Consider the following 17408-nt stretch of genomic DNA (forward strand, 5'->3'; position numbering starts at 1 on the left):
GAAGATTTCATCGGCTGACAAGGATCAATGTGGAGGATACCAAGAAGAGGGGGGTTTACACTTTGGTGATTATGATAGCTTTGGTCAATTTGTAAACAAGGCAACGTCCGTGTATTAGGAAACATAAGAAGGCAATTTGTCCCTAAAAAAGGAATATGATGCTAAGGAATTAATTAATTGCATCATGGATGAGCTGAGCCTGTGGAAGCTTGCAGCTGCCGGAGGGAGACGGTGTGTGTGTGTTGTGTGTAAATGTGACAGTTTGTTCGCAACTATGTCAAGCATCTTGTAAATTGCTTCTTTTTTCCTTAACAATATGGTGCGCTATTTGCGCACTCTCAGAAAAAAGTTTCATTTGTCGGTTTCATATTCTTGCATGTTTTCTGTTAAATATCGGAACCTATATGAAAATAAGGGCACACAAGGTTTAGATTTGACTTATATACGAATATGTAAGGAATGGAAATGGCCAGATCGTGGACTTAGTTTTATTACCCTTATTACTTTAAGGTTATAAATATTCATCTCTTCATTTTATTATGACATGTATGTTTCTTTTTTAATCATACAAACTTACGATCGAAAGTGGTTGAAAGAATTGATATTTTCCTTTATTTGTATATTAAGACAACATCTATCAACGGAGGAAGTATTATATTTGAGTTTTTATCCTATATATGTTCCAAGTTTTTATTCTATAAATATGTTAAATACTACACGCGGTTATTTTTTCCTACATACTTGCAATATTTACATGCATTATATGTTCACCCGTATAACATAGACGTCATCAAATATACGGCAAGGAGCCGTGGCGAAGCACGGGCATTCAACTAGTAAGAACTAAGATACATAAGCGGCATATTCATTACCACAATAGTTTTTAGGCTACTTTCCCATGAGATATGTATTGCAAAGACAAGGAATGAAATTTTTGAAGGTAGCACGCAAGCAATTTACTTTGGAATGGCAGAAAAATACCACATAGTAGGTAGTTATGGTGGACACAAATGGCATAAGTTTTGGCTCAAGGTTTTGGATGCACGAGAAGTAATCTCTCTCAGTACAAGGCTTTGGCTAGCAAGGTTGTTTGAAGCAAACACAAGTATGAACCGGTACAGCAAAACTTTCATAAGAACATATTGCAAGCATTATAAGACTCTACACTGTCTTCCTTGTTGCTCAAACACTTTTACCAGAAAATATCTAGACTTTAGAGAGACCAATCATGCAAACCAAATTTCAACAAGCTCTACGGTAGTTCTCCACTAATAGGTTTAAACTACATGATGCAAAAGCTTAAACATGATCTACTTGTAACGGCCCCGGATAGTACCCCTATTAGATTTGCTTATTCTTTTCTTTTTATGCATCATCATGACATCATGCATCATATCATCCATGTTTTTCACTAAATAAAATTATTTTATAAAGCCTAGATATTTTGTTTTCCTCTCATACGGTTTATATAATAAACCCTCCTCTTTTCTTTTCTCTAACAAAACCCCTAAACCTCCCGGGCCTCCCTCCTCTTTGGCCCAACTCGTCCTCTATCTTTTCTCCTTTTCTTTTCCCTGTTGGCCCTCTCCCTCTCCTCTTTCCTGCAGCCCAGCACCGGCTCGCTCCTCTCCAGCCCAACCTCCCTTGTTCTGGCCCGTACCCCTTCGCACGAGAGGCTCCTCTTCTTTCCGGGTTCGTCGTTTACCCACACGCAGGAGGCGTGACCCCTTTTTCCCATGGCCGCGCGTGGTCCTTCCTCTCCAGCACCGTGCGCCCACCTGCTCCCTCTCCTCTCCCTTTTAAGCGCCTCGTGATCTCCGCCAAACCCTAGCCCTCCTTCCTCTGGGCGCCGCCACTATCTCCTCTTCTTCCCCAACTTCCTCTTTTTCTCTCTGTGAACAAACGAGAAACCCCTGTACACCACCGCACCTTCCCCTCCATGGCACGGTCGAACCAGGCCACCCCTCGCCGAGCCGAGACCACCGGCGGATGCGCCTCGTCGTCCTCTCCATCCTCACGTGAGGAATCGAACCAGAATCTCTCCAATCTCCCGCAAAATCGCCAATTCCGTTCATGACCTGCCGGCGAGTTTCTTCGATTTCGGCCGCTGCGGTGTACCTCTGGCCTCACCAACCCCTCCAATGGCTTCCTGGTGATGTTCTTGTTCCCCATGACCTCTGGCTCTTCTCGTTTCTGCTCCTAGACGCGCCGCCGACGGTGACCATCTTTTTGCCCCGCAGGACCTCGTCGCTGGCCGTTCTCCGGTGGTACCCCGCCCTCACCTCCGCCCGCCTCAGATCCTCCACGTCGCGGCGCATCTACGACGCCCTCTGCCTCGTCCCGCCTCAGCCTCCCTCGACAAATCCGAGCTCGACTTGATCTCAGCCATGGCGTATGTGTCTCAGACCTCGGCCTAATTCTGGTCAAAAGTGCCACGCGTCTACTTCTAATCAAAACCCAACGACCAGCTTAGTGGTAATCCCCTGCTTCCTAACCCATCAGATCCCTGGTTCAAATCACCACTCTGGCTATTTAAGCCTCTTTTTGTTCTGGATCAGATCCGGCCCCGTTGATGGGCTTCGACCCAGATCCATAGCGTGGCAGGCTGCATCTCATCACCGGATCGGCCCACCAGCACCACCTCGCCATGCGGCAGGTAGCAGCCCAACGCCCTTCCAGCCCAATTCCTTTTCCCTGTCTTTTTCTTCTTTTTGCAAATCTGTCTATTTTATATCTTTTAAACTATAACTCCAAATGAAAAGTGTTATATATGAAAATTGATCAGAAAAATGTGCTGAACATGAATATGCCATCCATATGCCTGTTTGCATCTTGCATCATGTCGAGACGTGATAGTTCGTGCATACCACCTAACATATATGCGGAGTATTTCGGACGCCGACTATGGTTTTCCCCGCTCCGTTTAAATTTGAAGTAGCTCACCCTTGCCATGTTATGCCATGCTAATCAACCCTTAAATTTGTCGGTAGGAAATGCAACCTTAACCTAATTTGTTTGTCCGGGGTTCCGACTCCGATTAATATGGATAAGTTCCATCACCGCATCATGTTTGCCATGTCATGCATATCATCTTGATCATGCCGATTCTTCTTGCGTAGTTGTAAGACTTGCATGCGTTGTGTGTTCCAGCATTTGCTTCTTCTCGGATAGGATCGCGAAGTGGAGATGTGAGATACGACGAGTTCTCCGACAAGTTCTTCTGCAGCTTTCCACAGGCGAGCCCACCCCTTCACCTATTTTACTTTTACATGCTCTTTTGATCTATTGCTGTCCTTGTGTTGCGATTCTGTTGTGTCACGTGTCCTATCCACCTGTTACCTATATGTCCGAGATACACCTCCTCGCCCTACCTATTGTTTGTTGTTTGCCAGCTTTGCGAGTCGTAGGCGTGTTTAGGATCTGTTGTTTATCTCGATCTGTTATCGGGATATGTTGGGTTGTTGGGAGGTTTTTTACATGCTATATCATTTGTTGGAGATAATCACACTTTACTTTATTGTTAACAACTAAAATTGTAAGCAGAGGCATCTGTGAGCCCCTTTGCGAAAGCATCGGAACTTTGACTCGCTAATGTCCCCTAGGACCCGAGTTCTTGTTATCTGTTCCGAGATTGAGCGCTCTACCCGTACGTGGGGGAATGGGACCCCCATCACCAACTACCTTTCCTCGAGTCTGTTTATTGGGAGCCACAACCTTGGTTTTATTTGCTCATATGCACGATGCACGTTTTACTTCCTGTTGCCTTCGGGTGTTTATTCCTGTACTGTACTCATAACGCGGGACTCTTTATCCTTGGCCGGTCGTTAGTGCCCGCCTTGGAAGCCGACGCAAACCTCTGGGTCCGTATCGGAGTACGGCCGGACTTCGTCACGGGTAGCTTAGTTGGGTGGCTCCCATTAAATTTTCTCTTGCATTGGGAACGGTCTTGATGTGAGACTCCACCTGTAGTAAGTGGGTTCGAGCATGCGTATGGTTACATTTGGGCAACCCCTGCAGGGTGTACATCTTATCGATAAGCCGTGTCCGCGGTTATGGACGACTTGGAATTGTATGGCTTGATCATAGAACAACTTACACCTTATACTTGTTGTTAATAATCTGATAATAACTTGCGTAGTAATATAGCATTACTACAACCGATACCTAATAAAACTGGTCCACCGTTGAGTGCCTTTTACATTGCCTCTTCGCAATTGTTGAAGGGGATATGTGTAATCGGCTGGGTTATGTTTGTGTAGTATTTATCTGTTACCTTGTGCGCTCTCTTATCTTCTCTGAGTAGACGGATGTTGTAGCGTGTCTCTATTGGATAGTAGCTTTGCTGCCGCTAAACTCCACATATAGCCGGGTGAAGTTTATACCGCCCACCAGCGAGCATAGCTGGTCTTGTCTCGCAAGTACGTGCCAATGGTACTTACCCTCGCCTTCCTTTCTTTTTGTCTCCTCCCCCTTTTGTCGGCAACCGATGGCCCGACTTTGACAGGTACGAGATGATGACGTTAGCAAGGTTACCCTTCCGGCTTGGCCTGGGCAGGGTTATGGACGCCACTGGTTATCTTCAGGACTCTTAGTCCAATTTGTATCTTGTCCGTACTCGGACGTATTTGATCTTCTGTATGATTCGGATCTTTGTATGTATCTATTTGTATCTTGACTCGTTGGAGTCGTTGTTGTAATATATGTTTCTTGTGGGCTCTATTGTAATCCTGTTGTAATGTTACTGCTCGTGTTAATTCCTCTGGCATCACGTGTGTGATTCTTCGCGCACGTCGTGTCGGAGGGCGTCTCTGGATCGATATCGTGCGGATTTCGGCGGGATCGCTGGAATCCTCAGGATACCGGTTCCGGGGCGTCACAAGTTGGTATCAGAGCCTCAGGTTGACGGTACCCCACTAGTCCAGCCTGTAGGATAACCTTGCCAACAGACGTCGTTGTGTCTAGTGTCAAAACTATTCTCTAAAATTCGTTGGATAGATCTGATTAGCTCTGATTTTTCTCCTTACCTATATTCTTTCTCATCTTATCTTCGCGAGTTTTGAGTCTTCTCTCTTATCTGAGTTTTTCCGAGTCTTAGGTTCCGACGTGGGTTGGACGATCTATGCCTTTCACCTATTAGGTCTGATCTTCGGAGGATACCGACGGAAGCGCATCATCAACAGCGGGACAATGACTTCTTGTTAGTGGTGTCGCCCTATCAGCATGGAGCAAGAACTCTTGTTAGTGGTGTCGAGGAGATCAACACTTCGCCAGAAGAAGGTTCCACCTCGAGGTCGGGTAATTGTCAACATGGTACAAGAAGACTCGATAGTTTAACCAACTCCCCCTTGGCTTGACGTGGAACCTCGGGGCGAGGTTCCTTGTTAGTGGTGTCGATTGTAACGGCCCCGGATAGTACCCCTATTAGATTTGCTTATTCTTTTCTTTTTATGCATCATCATGACATCATGCATCATATCATCCATGTTTTTCACTAAATAAAATTATTTTATAAAGCCTAGATATTTTGTTTTCCTCTCATACGGTTTATATAATAAACCCTCCTCTTTTCTTTTCTCTAACAAAACCCCTAAACCTCCCGGGCCTCCCTCCTCTTTGGCCCAACTCGTCCTCTATCTTTTCTCCTTTTCTTTTCCCTGTTGGCCCTCTCCCTCTCCTCTTTCCTGCAGCCCAGCACCGGCTCGCTCCTCTCCAGCCCAACCTCCCTTGTTCTGGCCCGTACCCCTTCGCACGAGAGGCTCCTCTTCTTTCCGGGTTCGTCGTTTACCCACACGCAGGAGGCGTGACCCCTTTTTCCCATGGCCGCGCGTGGTCCTTCCTCTCCAGCACCGTGCGCCCACCTGCTCCCTCTCCTCTCCCTTTTAAGCGCCTCGTGATCTCCGCCAAACCCTAGCCCTCCTTCCTCTGGGCGCCGCCACTATCTCCTCTTCTTCCCCAACTTCCTCTTTTTCTCTCTGTGAACAAACGAGAAACCCCTGTACACCACCGCACCTTCCCCTCCATGGCACGGTCGAACCAGGCCACCCCTCGCCGAGCCGAGACCACCGGCGGATGCGCCTCGTCGTCCTCTCCATCCTCACGTGAGGAATCGAACCAGAATCTCTCCAATCTCCCGCAAAATCGCCAATTCCGTTCATGACCTGCCGGCGAGTTTCTTCGATTTCGGCCGCTGCGGTGTACCTCTGGCCTCACCAACCCCTCCAATGGCTTCCTGGTGATGTTCTTGTTCCCCATGACCTCTGGCTCTTCTCGTTTCTGCTCCTAGACGCGCCGCCGACGGTGACCATCTTTTTGCCCCGCAGGACCTCGTCGCTGGCCGTTCTCCGGTGGTACCCCGCCCTCACCTCCGCCCGCCTCAGATCCTCCACGTCGCGGCGCATCTACGACGCCCTCTGCCTCGTCCCGCCTCAGCCTCCCTCGACAAATCCGAGCTCGACTTGATCTCAGCCATGGCGTATGTGTCTCAGACCTCGGCCTAATTCTGGTCAAAAGTGCCACGCGTCTACTTCTAATCAAAACCCAACGACCAGCTTAGTGGTAATCCCCTGCTTCCTAACCCATCAGATCCCTGGTTCAAATCACCACTCTGGCTATTTAAGCCTCTTTTTGTTCTGGATCAGATCCGGCCCCGTTGATGGGCTTCGACCCAGATCCATAGCGTGGCAGGCTGCATCTCATCACCGGATCGGCCCACCAGCACCACCTCGCCATGCGGCAGGTAGCAGCCCAACGCCCTTCCAGCCCAATTCCTTTTCCCTGTCTTTTTCTTCTTTTTGCAAATCTGTCTATTTTATATCTTTTAAACTATAACTCCAAATGAAAAGTGTTATATATGAAAATTGATCAGAAAAATGTGCTGAACATGAATATGCCATCCATATGCCTGTTTGCATCTTGCATCATGTCGAGACGTGATAGTTCGTGCATACCACCTAACATATATGCGGAGTATTTCGGACGCCGACTATGGTTTTCCCCGCTCCGTTTAAATTTGAAGTAGCTCACCCTTGCCATGTTATGCCATGCTAATCAACCCTTAAATTTGTCGGTAGGAAATGCAACCTTAACCTAATTTGTTTGTCCGGGGTTCCGACTCCGATTAATATGGATAAGTTCCATCACCGCATCATGTTTGCCATGTCATGCATATCATCTTGATCATGCCGATTCTTCTTGCGTAGTTGTAAGACTTGCATGCGTTGTGTGTTCCAGCATTTGCTTCTTCTCGGATAGGATCGCGAAGTGGAGATGTGAGATACGACGAGTTCTCCGACAAGTTCTTCTGCAGCTTTCCACAGGCGAGCCCACCCCTTCACCTATTTTACTTTTACATGCTCTTTTGATCTATTGCTGTCCTTGTGTTGCGATTCTGTTGTGTCACGTGTCCTATCCACCTGTTACCTATATGTCCGAGATACACCTCCTCGCCCTACCTATTGTTTGTTGTTTGCCAGCTTTGCGAGTCGTAGGCGTGTTTAGGATCTGTTGTTTATCTCGATCTGTTATCGGGATATGTTGGGTTGTTGGGAGGTTTTTTACATGCTATATCATTTGTTGGAGATAATCACACTTTACTTTATTGTTAACAACTAAAATTGTAAGCAGAGGCATCTGTGAGCCCCTTTGCGAAAGCATCGGAACTTTGACTCGCTAATGTCCCCTAGGACCCGAGTTCTTGTTATCTGTTCCGAGATTGAGCGCTCTACCCGTACGTGGGGGAATGGGACCCCCATCACCCACTACCTTTCCTCGAGTCTGTTTATTGGGAGCCACAACCTTGGTTTTATTTGCTCATATGCACGATGCACGTTTTACTTCCTGTTGCCTTCGGGTGTTTATTCCTGTACTGTACTCATAACGCGGGACTCTTTATCCTTGGCCGGTCGTTAGTGCCCGCCTTGGAAGCCGACGCAAACCTCTGGGTCCGTATCGGAGTACGGCCGGACTTCGTCACGGGTAGCTTAGTTGGGTGGCTCCCATTAAATTTTCTCTTGCATTGGGAACGGTCTTGATGTGAGACTCCACCTGTAGTAAGTGGGTTCGAGCATGCGTATGGTTACATTTGGGCAACCCCTGCAGGGTGTACATCTTATCGATAAGCCGTGTCCGCGGTTATGGACGACTTGGAATTGTATGGCTTGATCATAGAACAACTTACACCTTATACTTGTTGTTAATAATCTGATAATAACTTGCGTAGTAGTATAGCATTACTACAACCGATACCTAATAAAACTGGTCCACCGTTGAGTGCCTTTTACATTGCCTCTTCGCAATTGTTGAAGGGGATATGTGTAATCGGCTGGGTTATGTTTGTGTAGTATTTATCTGTTACCTTGTGCGCTCTCTTATCTTCTCTGAGTAGACGGATGTTGTAGCGTGTCTCTATTGGATAGTAGCTTTGCTGCCGCTAAACTCCACATATAGCCGGGTGAAGTTTATACCGCCCACCAGCGAGCATAGCTGGTCTTGTCTCGCAAGTACGTGCCAATGGTACTTACCCTCGCCTTCCTTTCTTTTTGTCTCCTCCCCCTTTTGTCGGCAACCGATGGCCCGACTTTGACAGGTACGAGATGATGACGTTAGCAAGGTTACCCTTCCGGCTTGGCCTGGGCAGGGTTATGGACGCCACTGGTTATCTTCAGGACTCTTAGTCCAATTTGTATCTTGTCCGTACTCGGACGTATTTGATCTTCTGTATGATTCGGATCTTTGTATGTATCTATTTGTATCTTGACTCGTTGGAGTCGTTGTTGTAATATATGTTTCTTGTGGGCTCTATTGTAATCCTGTTGTAATGTTACTGCTCGTGTTAATTCCTCTGGCATCACGTGTGTGATTCTTCGCGCACGTCGTGTCGGAGGGCGTCTCTGGATCGATATCGTGCGGATTTCGGCGGGATCGCTGGAATCCTCAGGATACCGGTTCCGGGGTGTCACACTACTTGAGAGCTCAAAACAATTGCCAAGTATCAAATTATTCAAGACAATATATCATTTAACACATGAAGCATTTTCTGTTTCCAACCAAATAGCAATATATGAAGCGACTTTCAGCTTTCGCCATGAATATTAAAAACGAAGAACACAAGTGTTCAAATGAAAAAGCGAAGCGTGTCTCTCTCCAACACAAGGAATGCTAGGATCCGATTTTATTCAAACATAAACAAAAATAAAAACAAACAGACGCTCCAAGTAAAGAACATAAGATGTGACGGAATAAAAATATAGTTTCACTAGAGGTGACTTGATAAGTTGTTGATGAAGAAGGGGATGCCTTGGGCATCCCCAAGCTTAGATGCTTGAGTCTTCTTGAAATATGCAGGGATGAACCACGGGGGCATCCCCAAGCATAGACTTTTCACTCTTCTTGATCATATCATATCATCCTCCTCTCTTGATCCTTGAAAACTTCCTTCACACCAAACTCAAAACAATCTCATTAGAGTGTTAGTGCATAATCAAAAATTCACATGTTCAGCGAGGACACAATCATTCCCAACACTTCTGGACATTACCCAAGGCTACTGAAAGTTAATGGAGCAAAGAAATCCACTCAACACAGTAAAAGAGGCAATGCGAAATAAAAGGCAGAATCTGTCAAAACAGAACAGTCCGTAAAGACAAACTTTTTTGAGGCACTTAACAGGCTTAGATGAAAAAGCTCAAATTGAACGAAAGTTGCGTACGTATCTGAGGATCACGCATGAATTTTTTCAGCATTTTACGAGTTTCCTACAGAGAGATCTACTCAAATTCGTCACAGGTAAAAATCTGTTTCTGCGCAGGAATCCAAATTTAGTATCAACTTTACTATCAAAGACTTTACTTGGCACAACAACGAAATAAACATGATAAGAAGAGGTTGTTACAGTAGTAACAACTTCCAAGACACAACAAAACAGTAGCAAAAATAAAAAACAACATGGGTTATCTCCCAAGAAGTGCTTTTCTTTAACGCCTTTCAGCTAGGCGCAGAAAGTGCAAATCAAGTAACATCAAGAGAAAAAGCATCAACATTATAATTTGTTCTAATAATAGAATCAAAAGGCAACTTCATTCTCTTTCTAGGGAAGTGTTCCATACCTTTCTTGAGAGGGAATTGATATTTAATATTTCCTTCTTTCATATCAATAATAGCACCAACAGTTCGAAGAAAGGGTCTTCCCAAAATAATAGGACAAGATGCATTGCATTCAATATCCAAGACAACAAAATCAACGGGAACAAGGTTATTGTTAATCGTAATGTGAACATTGTCAATCCTCCCCAAAGGTTTCTTTATAGAATTATCATCAAGATTAACATCCAAATAACAATATTTCAATGGTGGCAAGTCAAGCATATCATAGAGTTTCTTAGGCATAACAGAAATACTTGCACCAAGATCACATAAAGCATTACAATCAAAATCATTGACCTTCATTTTAATGATGGGCTCCCAACCATCTTCCAACTTCCTAGGAATAGAAGTTTCAAGTTTTAATTCCTCTTATCTAGCTTTAATGAGAGCATTTGTAATATGTTTTGTAAAGGCCAAGTTTATAGCACTAGAATTAGGACTTCTAGCAAGTTTTTGCAAGAACTTAATAACTTCAGAGATATGACAATTATCAAAATCAAAACCATTATGATCTAAAGCAATGGGATCATTGTCCCCAATACTCTGAATTTTTTTAGCACTTTTATCACAAACAGTTTTAGCAGTTTCAGGCAATTTTGCATGCTTTGTATTAGGAGTAGAAACATTGCCAACACCAATTATTCTACCATTGATAGTAGGAGGTTTAGCAACATGTGAAGCATTAACATTACTACTAGTGGTGGTAATAGTCCAAACTTTAGCTACATTATTCTCTTTAGCAAGTTTTTCTTCTCTTTCCCACCTAGCATGCAATTCAGCCATCATTCTAATATTGTCATTAATTCGAACTTGGATAGCATTTGCTGTAGTAAGAATTTGGGTATCATTATCCTCAGGTTTAGCAGCCATTTTATTAATTAAAGAAGCTTGTGACTCAGACATGTATGAGATTCGGTTTTCAGCATTTGCAAGCTTAGTTTGCAAACCAGAAATTTCCATATTCAAATTTTCAAGTTGATTCCCTATATTTTTCAACAAGGCGGATTGTTCATTCATAGTTTTAGTAAACAATTGATTTTGCTCATATTGTGATTGCATAAAGCTCTTAGTAGCTCTTTCAATTTCTAGCATCTTTTCCTCACTAGGCAAAACAGATCTACCATAAGAATTACCACTATTAGAAGGATATGGCCTATAGTTGTTACCAAAATTATTCCTATAAGCATTGTTGTTGAAATTATTACTTTTAATGAAGTTTAGATCAACTTGCTCTTCTTGAGCAACCAATGAAGCTAAAGGAACATTATTAGGATCAACATTAGATCTACCATTAACAAGCATAGACATAATAACATCAATCTTATCACTCAAGGAGGAGGTTTCTTAAACATAATTTACCTTCTTACCTTGAGGAGTCCTTTCAGTGTGCCATTCAGAGTAGTTGATCATCATATCATCAAGAAGTTTTGTTGCAGCATCCAAAGTGATGGACATAAAAGTACCTCCAGCAGCTGAATCCAATAGGTTCCTTGAAGAAAAATTTAATCCTGCATAGAAGGTTTGGATGATCATCCAAGTAGTTAGTCCATGGGTAGGGCAATTCTTTACCAAAGATTTTATTCTTTCCCATGCTTGGGCAACATGTTCATTATCCAATTGCTTAAATTCATAATGCTACTTCTCAAAGATATAATTTTAGCATGAGGATAATATCTTCCAATGAAAGCATCTTTACATTTAGTCCATGAATCAATACTATTCTTAGGCAAAGATAGCAACCAATCTTTAGCTCTTCCTCTTAAGGAGAAAGGAAACAATTTCAGTTTTATAATATCCCCATCTACATCCTTATACTTTTGCATTTCACAAAGTTCAACAAAATTATTAAGATGGGCAGCAGCATCATCAGTACTAACACCAGAAAATTGCCCTCTCATAACAAGATTTAGTAAAGCAGGTTTAATTTCATAAAATTCTGATGTAGTGGCAGGTGGAGCAATAGGAGTGCATATGAAATCATTATTATTGGTGCTAGTACAATCACACAACTTAGTGTTTTCAGGAGTATTCATTTTAACAGTAGTAAAGCAAACCGAATTAAATAATGTAAAACAAGTAACTAATTTTTTTGTGTTTTTGATATAAAGAAAGCAAAACAAGACAGAAAATAAAATAAAATAAAGCAAGACAATAAACAAAGTAAAGAGATTGGGTGTGAGAGACTCCCCTTGCATCGTGTCTTGATCTCCCCGGAAACGGCGCCAGAAAATATGCTTGATGACGCGTGAAGCACACGTCCGCTGGGAACCCCAAGAGGAAGGTGTGATGCGTACAGCAGCAAGTTTTCCCTCAGTAAGAAACCAAGGTTATCGAACCAGTAGGAGACGAAGGCCACGTGAAGGTTGTTGGTGAAGGAGTGTAGTTGTTGACTGCCAAAACCCACCGGCGGGCAGTGACTTGTCAACACTGTAGAGCCGGGAAGAGCCTAGAGCTGCGGCTGGCTGAGACCCCTCCGAGCGACGGCCCGCAATGCTCTTCTGGTCACACGCGGCGATGCGAAGTGCAAGGGCGTGCCACCTGACCTATACCTGGTCAGGAAGGTGATGGAGATGCCTCGCTTAGTTTCCTGCAGGGCATACACGTAAACGTTAAATACGAGCCTCGATCGGCTCTCAGGTTATCCTGTGAATCGGCTCAAAGAGCCGATCCACCCATGATTCGTACGGGGTGCACGAATATATGGTGGTCCTGCTTGATCAAGATAAAGTTAATGAGATCTACGACGATTTAGGGTTTTCACCGCATAATCGGATCATCCTACTCTAGGTTGGGCCTCGCGGCCACGCACGGTGATCGTAAGCCGATCCTAAACAAGGCCTAAAAACCAACACAAGGTTGATCCCCGGAACATCCTGTTTAGGGCCAACGAACGACACCCTACGTGCCGCTGGATCCTCCACCCCTTTGTAAGGCCTAACTATTGCAGATATTAAACTAATCCTTGTAGAACAAGGAGCAATCGTAACAGATCAGATCTACTAAATAATGATCAAGCGGGGTGCCGCCCCCACACCTGAGATAGGTGTGAGGGCGGCTAGACATGCAAGGGTTGCACTACGTAAGCATGTTATACGAAGAACTATGCTAACCCTAACACATCTATGATAACTACGTTGCTCGCCATCAAAGACGCTTCAGTACGAGCAACGCATGAACAACGTGGGGCTTGTGCTGCCTAGATCGCAAGATGCGATCTAGGCAGCATGTCGCTTACCTGATAGAAACCCTCGAGACGAAGGAGTTGGCGATGCGCCGAGATTGGTTTGTTTTGGGTTGAACGTGAGTTGTTGTTTATTTCATAAACCCTAGATACATATTTATAGTCCGTAGACTTTCTAACGTGGGAATAATCCCAACCGTGCACGAGGCAAACTCTAACTAACCGACACGTATCCTACTATGTTACAGATACACGGGCCAACTAGCCCAAACTTTGCATATAAAGGCCGATTCACGTATTCCTTCCATGTATATTCTTCAAGCCCATCTCCAATCGCGGCCCACCTCTGATCCGGTCAAATTCTGGTGATAACACATGCCCCCCTGGTTTTGGAAATGACAATTCCAAAATCATTTTGCTTTTCCTTCGTCGGGTCATGTCGTGGCAGAGCAAAACCGTCGCAGTATCCTCCATCATGATGCCTTGCCTCTTCCACCTCTGCGTGAACTCCCATTTTTGAAGAAGGTTTCGACGAAGGACCAGCCGATGACACCCCAATCGGCTTTTAAAACAGAGCATCTACTAGGCCAGCTGCCCCCCGAGCCTCAGCCAAGGCGAGAATACTGGTGAAGATGCACAGATCAGACCAAAGGCTTGGAACTCAGATAATTCTGAGACAGCCACCCTACCGATTCAGCCGCTCTTGACCCCATCGATTGCCTCTTCCCCCATTGAAAGCCGATGTTGTACGCCAAAACTGACTTCTGACAGCACTGTTGTAATCGGCTCATTGCAGCTGAGGAAGCTCTCATCGTTTGCCCCCTCGAGGAAGCAGAGGGCCTCAAGAAATCCGTGTCTTGCACCCCAACCGGTGGATCTTGCGTAATTGTACTAGAGTCGATGGTTGTGCATCGGCTGTATGTCATGAAAAATCATCTATGGAAGAACATTGCAAAACCAAATGACATTTGGACTGAAAGGGCAAAAGGTGGCATCTTCTGGATATTATCAACATAAAGTAATATAACAAGTGCAATATGCAAGTATGTAGGAATCAATGCACAGTTAACACAAATGTTTGCTTTTTTAGATAGAAGGAAATGGGTAAACTGACTCAACAATAAAAGTAGAAGAAAGGCCCTTCGCAGAGGGAAGCATGGATTGCTATATTTGTGCTAGAGCTTTGATTTTGAAAACATGAAACAATTTTGTCAACGGTAGTAATAAAGCATATGTATCATGTAAATTATATCTTACAAGTTGCAAGCCTCATGCATAGTATACTAATAGTGCCCGCACCTTGTCCTAATTAGCTTGGACTACCGGATCATCGCAATGCACATGTTTTAACCAAGTGTCACAAAGGGGTACCTCTATGCCGCCTGTACAAAGGTCTAAGGAGAAAGCTCGCATTTTGGATTTCTCGCTTTTGATTATTCTCAACTTAGACATCCATACCGGGACAACATAGACAACAGATAATGGACTCCTCTTTTATGCATAAGCATGTAACAACAATTAGTAATTTTCTCATATGAGATTGAGGATATTTGTCCAAAACTGAAACTTCCACCATGGATCATGGCTTTAGTTAGCGGCCCAATGTTCTTCTCTAACAATATGCATGCTTAACCATAAGGTGGTAGATCGCTCTTACTTCAAACAAGACGGACATGCATAGCAACTCACATGATATTCAACAAAGAATAGTTGCTGGCGTCCCCAGAAACGTGGTTATCGCACAACAAGCAACTTAATAAGAGATAAAGTGCATAAGTACATATTCAATACCACAATAGTTTTTAAGCTATTTGTCCCATGAGCTATATATTGCAAGGGTGAAGAATGGAATTTTAAAGGTAGCAATCAAGCAATTTACTTTGGAATGGCGGAGAAATACTATGTAGTAGGTAGGTATGGTGGACACAAGTGGCATAGTATTTGGCTCAAGGATTTTGGATGCATGAGAAGTATTCCCTCTCGATACAAGGTTTAGGCTAGCAAGGTTGTTTAAAGCAAACACAAGTATGAACCGGTACAACAAAACTCACATAAAAGACATATTGAAAGCATTATAAGACTCTATACCGTCTTCATTATTGTACCTTTTATCATCATATCGAAGCCGATCGCTTGAACCGGCCTCCTCTTTGTCCTTGCCACCAGAGTGACTGCTCTCTTCTTTGTCTTTACCATGGCGGTATACAGAAGTTGCACTGAAGACCGACTTGGTGAAAATCCGCGTCTTGAACACGCAGCGGGCAGATCCATGAGAATTTTTTTTTACTGGCCGATTTTTCTATCGGCCCCCAATATTTCACTGCATATGTATCGCACATGTTCATAGCATCTGTCTATCTGATTATGTGCCCCCCCGAGCCGATTCTGTCAGGTTACTGCAGATATCGGCTCTGCAGTTATCCACAGAACTATACCTGAACATCGGCTCTGCAGACATGACCAATGCCGATTTCCTCGAGCTCTCAAGCCGATGTAGTCCCACCGGGCGTGCCAGAATGTGTTGACTGCCAAAACCCACCGGCGGGCAGTGACTTGTCAACACTGTAGAGCCGGGAAGAGCCTAGAGCTGCGGCTGGCTGAGACCCCTCCGAGCGACGGCCCGCAATGCTCTTCTGGTCACACGCGGCGATGCGAAGTGCAAGGGCGTGCCACCTGACCTATACCTGGTCAGGAAGGTGATGGAGATGCCTCGCTTAGTTTCCTGCAGGGCATACACGTAAACGTTAAATACGAGCCTCGATCGGCTCTCAGGTTATCCTGTGAATCGGCTCAAAGAGCCGATCCACCCATGATTCGTACGGGGTGCACGAATATATGGTGGTCCTGCTTGATCAAGATAAAGTTAATGAGATCTACGACGATTTAGGGTTTTCACCGCATAATCGGATCATCCTACTCTAGGTTGGGCCTCGCGGCCACGCACGGTGATCGTAAGCCGATCCTAAACAAGGCCTAAAAACCAACACAAGGTTGATCCCCGGAACATCCTGTTTAGGGCCAACGAACGACACCCTACGTGCCGCTGGATCCTCCACCCCTTTGTAAGGCCTAACTATTGCAGATATTAAACTAATCCTTGTAGAACAAGGAGCAATCGTAACAGATCAGATCTACTAAATAATGATCAAGCGGGGTGCCGCCCCCACACCTGAGATAGGTGTGAGGGCGGCTAGACATGCAAGGGTTGCACTACGTAAGCATGTTATACGAAGAACTATGCTAACCCTAACACATCTATGATAACTACGTTGCTCGCCATCAAAGACGCTTCAGTACGAGCAACGCATGAACAACGTGGGGCTTGTGCTGCCTAGATCGCAAGATGCGATCTAGGCAGCATGTCGCTTACCTGATAGAAACCCTCGAGACGAAGGAGTTGGCGATGCGCCGAGATTGGTTTGTTTTGGGTTGAACGTGAGTTGTTGTTTATTTCATAAACCCTAGATACATATTTATAGTCCGTAGACTTTCTAACGTGGGAATAATCCCAACCGTGCACGAGGCAAACTCTAACTAACCAACACGTATCCTACTATGTTACAGATACACGGGCCAACTAGCCCAAACTTTGCATATAAAGGCCGATTCACGTATTCCTTCCATGTATATTCTTCAAGCCCATCTCCAATCGCGGCCCACCTCTGATCCGGTCAAATTCTGGTGATAACAGTAGTGCGGCGCAACATCAGGGATTCCGGCGCCAACGTGGAACCTGCACAACACAATCAAAATACTTTGCCCCAACTTAACAGTGAGGTTGTCAATCTCACCGGCTTGCTGTAAACAAAGGATTAAACGTATGGTGTGGAGAATGATATTTGTTTGCAAAGAACAACGGAGAGCAATGATTTGCAGTAGATTGTATTTCAGATGTAAAAGAATGGACCGGGGTCCACAGTTCACTAGTGGTGTCTCTCCTATAAGATAAATAGCATGTTGGGTGAACAAATTACAGTTGGGCAATTGACAAATAGAGAGGGCATAACAATGCACATACATATCATGATGACTACTATGAGATTTACTTAGGGCATTACGACAAAGAACATAGACCGCTATCCAGCAT

The 17408-nt window shown here is 44.5% G+C and overlaps 1 long non-coding RNA gene across 4 annotated transcripts; it reads left to right on the forward strand.

Annotated features, from left to right (window-relative positions):
- The first annotated feature begins 1419 nt into the window (after nt 1-1419).
- On the forward strand, nt 1420-8821 carry LOC127317044 (uncharacterized). Of its 4 annotated transcripts, XR_011747977.1 has the most exons (8): nt 1425-2152; nt 2241-2475; nt 2559-2656; nt 3151-3236; nt 4505-6555; nt 6639-6736; nt 7231-7316; nt 8585-8821. It is a non-coding gene; the product is annotated as an uncharacterized lncRNA (long non-coding RNA). The 4 variants fall into 4 exon arrangements; XR_011747976.1 differs by having other exon boundaries at nt 1420-2475; XR_011747975.1 differs by lacking the exons at nt 1425-2152; nt 2241-2475; nt 2559-2656; nt 3151-3236 and having other exon boundaries at nt 3245-6232; nt 6321-6555.
- Nucleotides 8822-17408: the final 8587 nt, after the last annotated feature.

Source organism: Lolium perenne, chromosome 7, assembly GCF_019359855.2.
Source record: "Lolium perenne isolate Kyuss_39 chromosome 7, Kyuss_2.0, whole genome shotgun sequence".
In the NCBI taxonomy this organism is placed as follows: domain Eukaryota; kingdom Viridiplantae; phylum Streptophyta; class Magnoliopsida; order Poales; family Poaceae; genus Lolium; species Lolium perenne.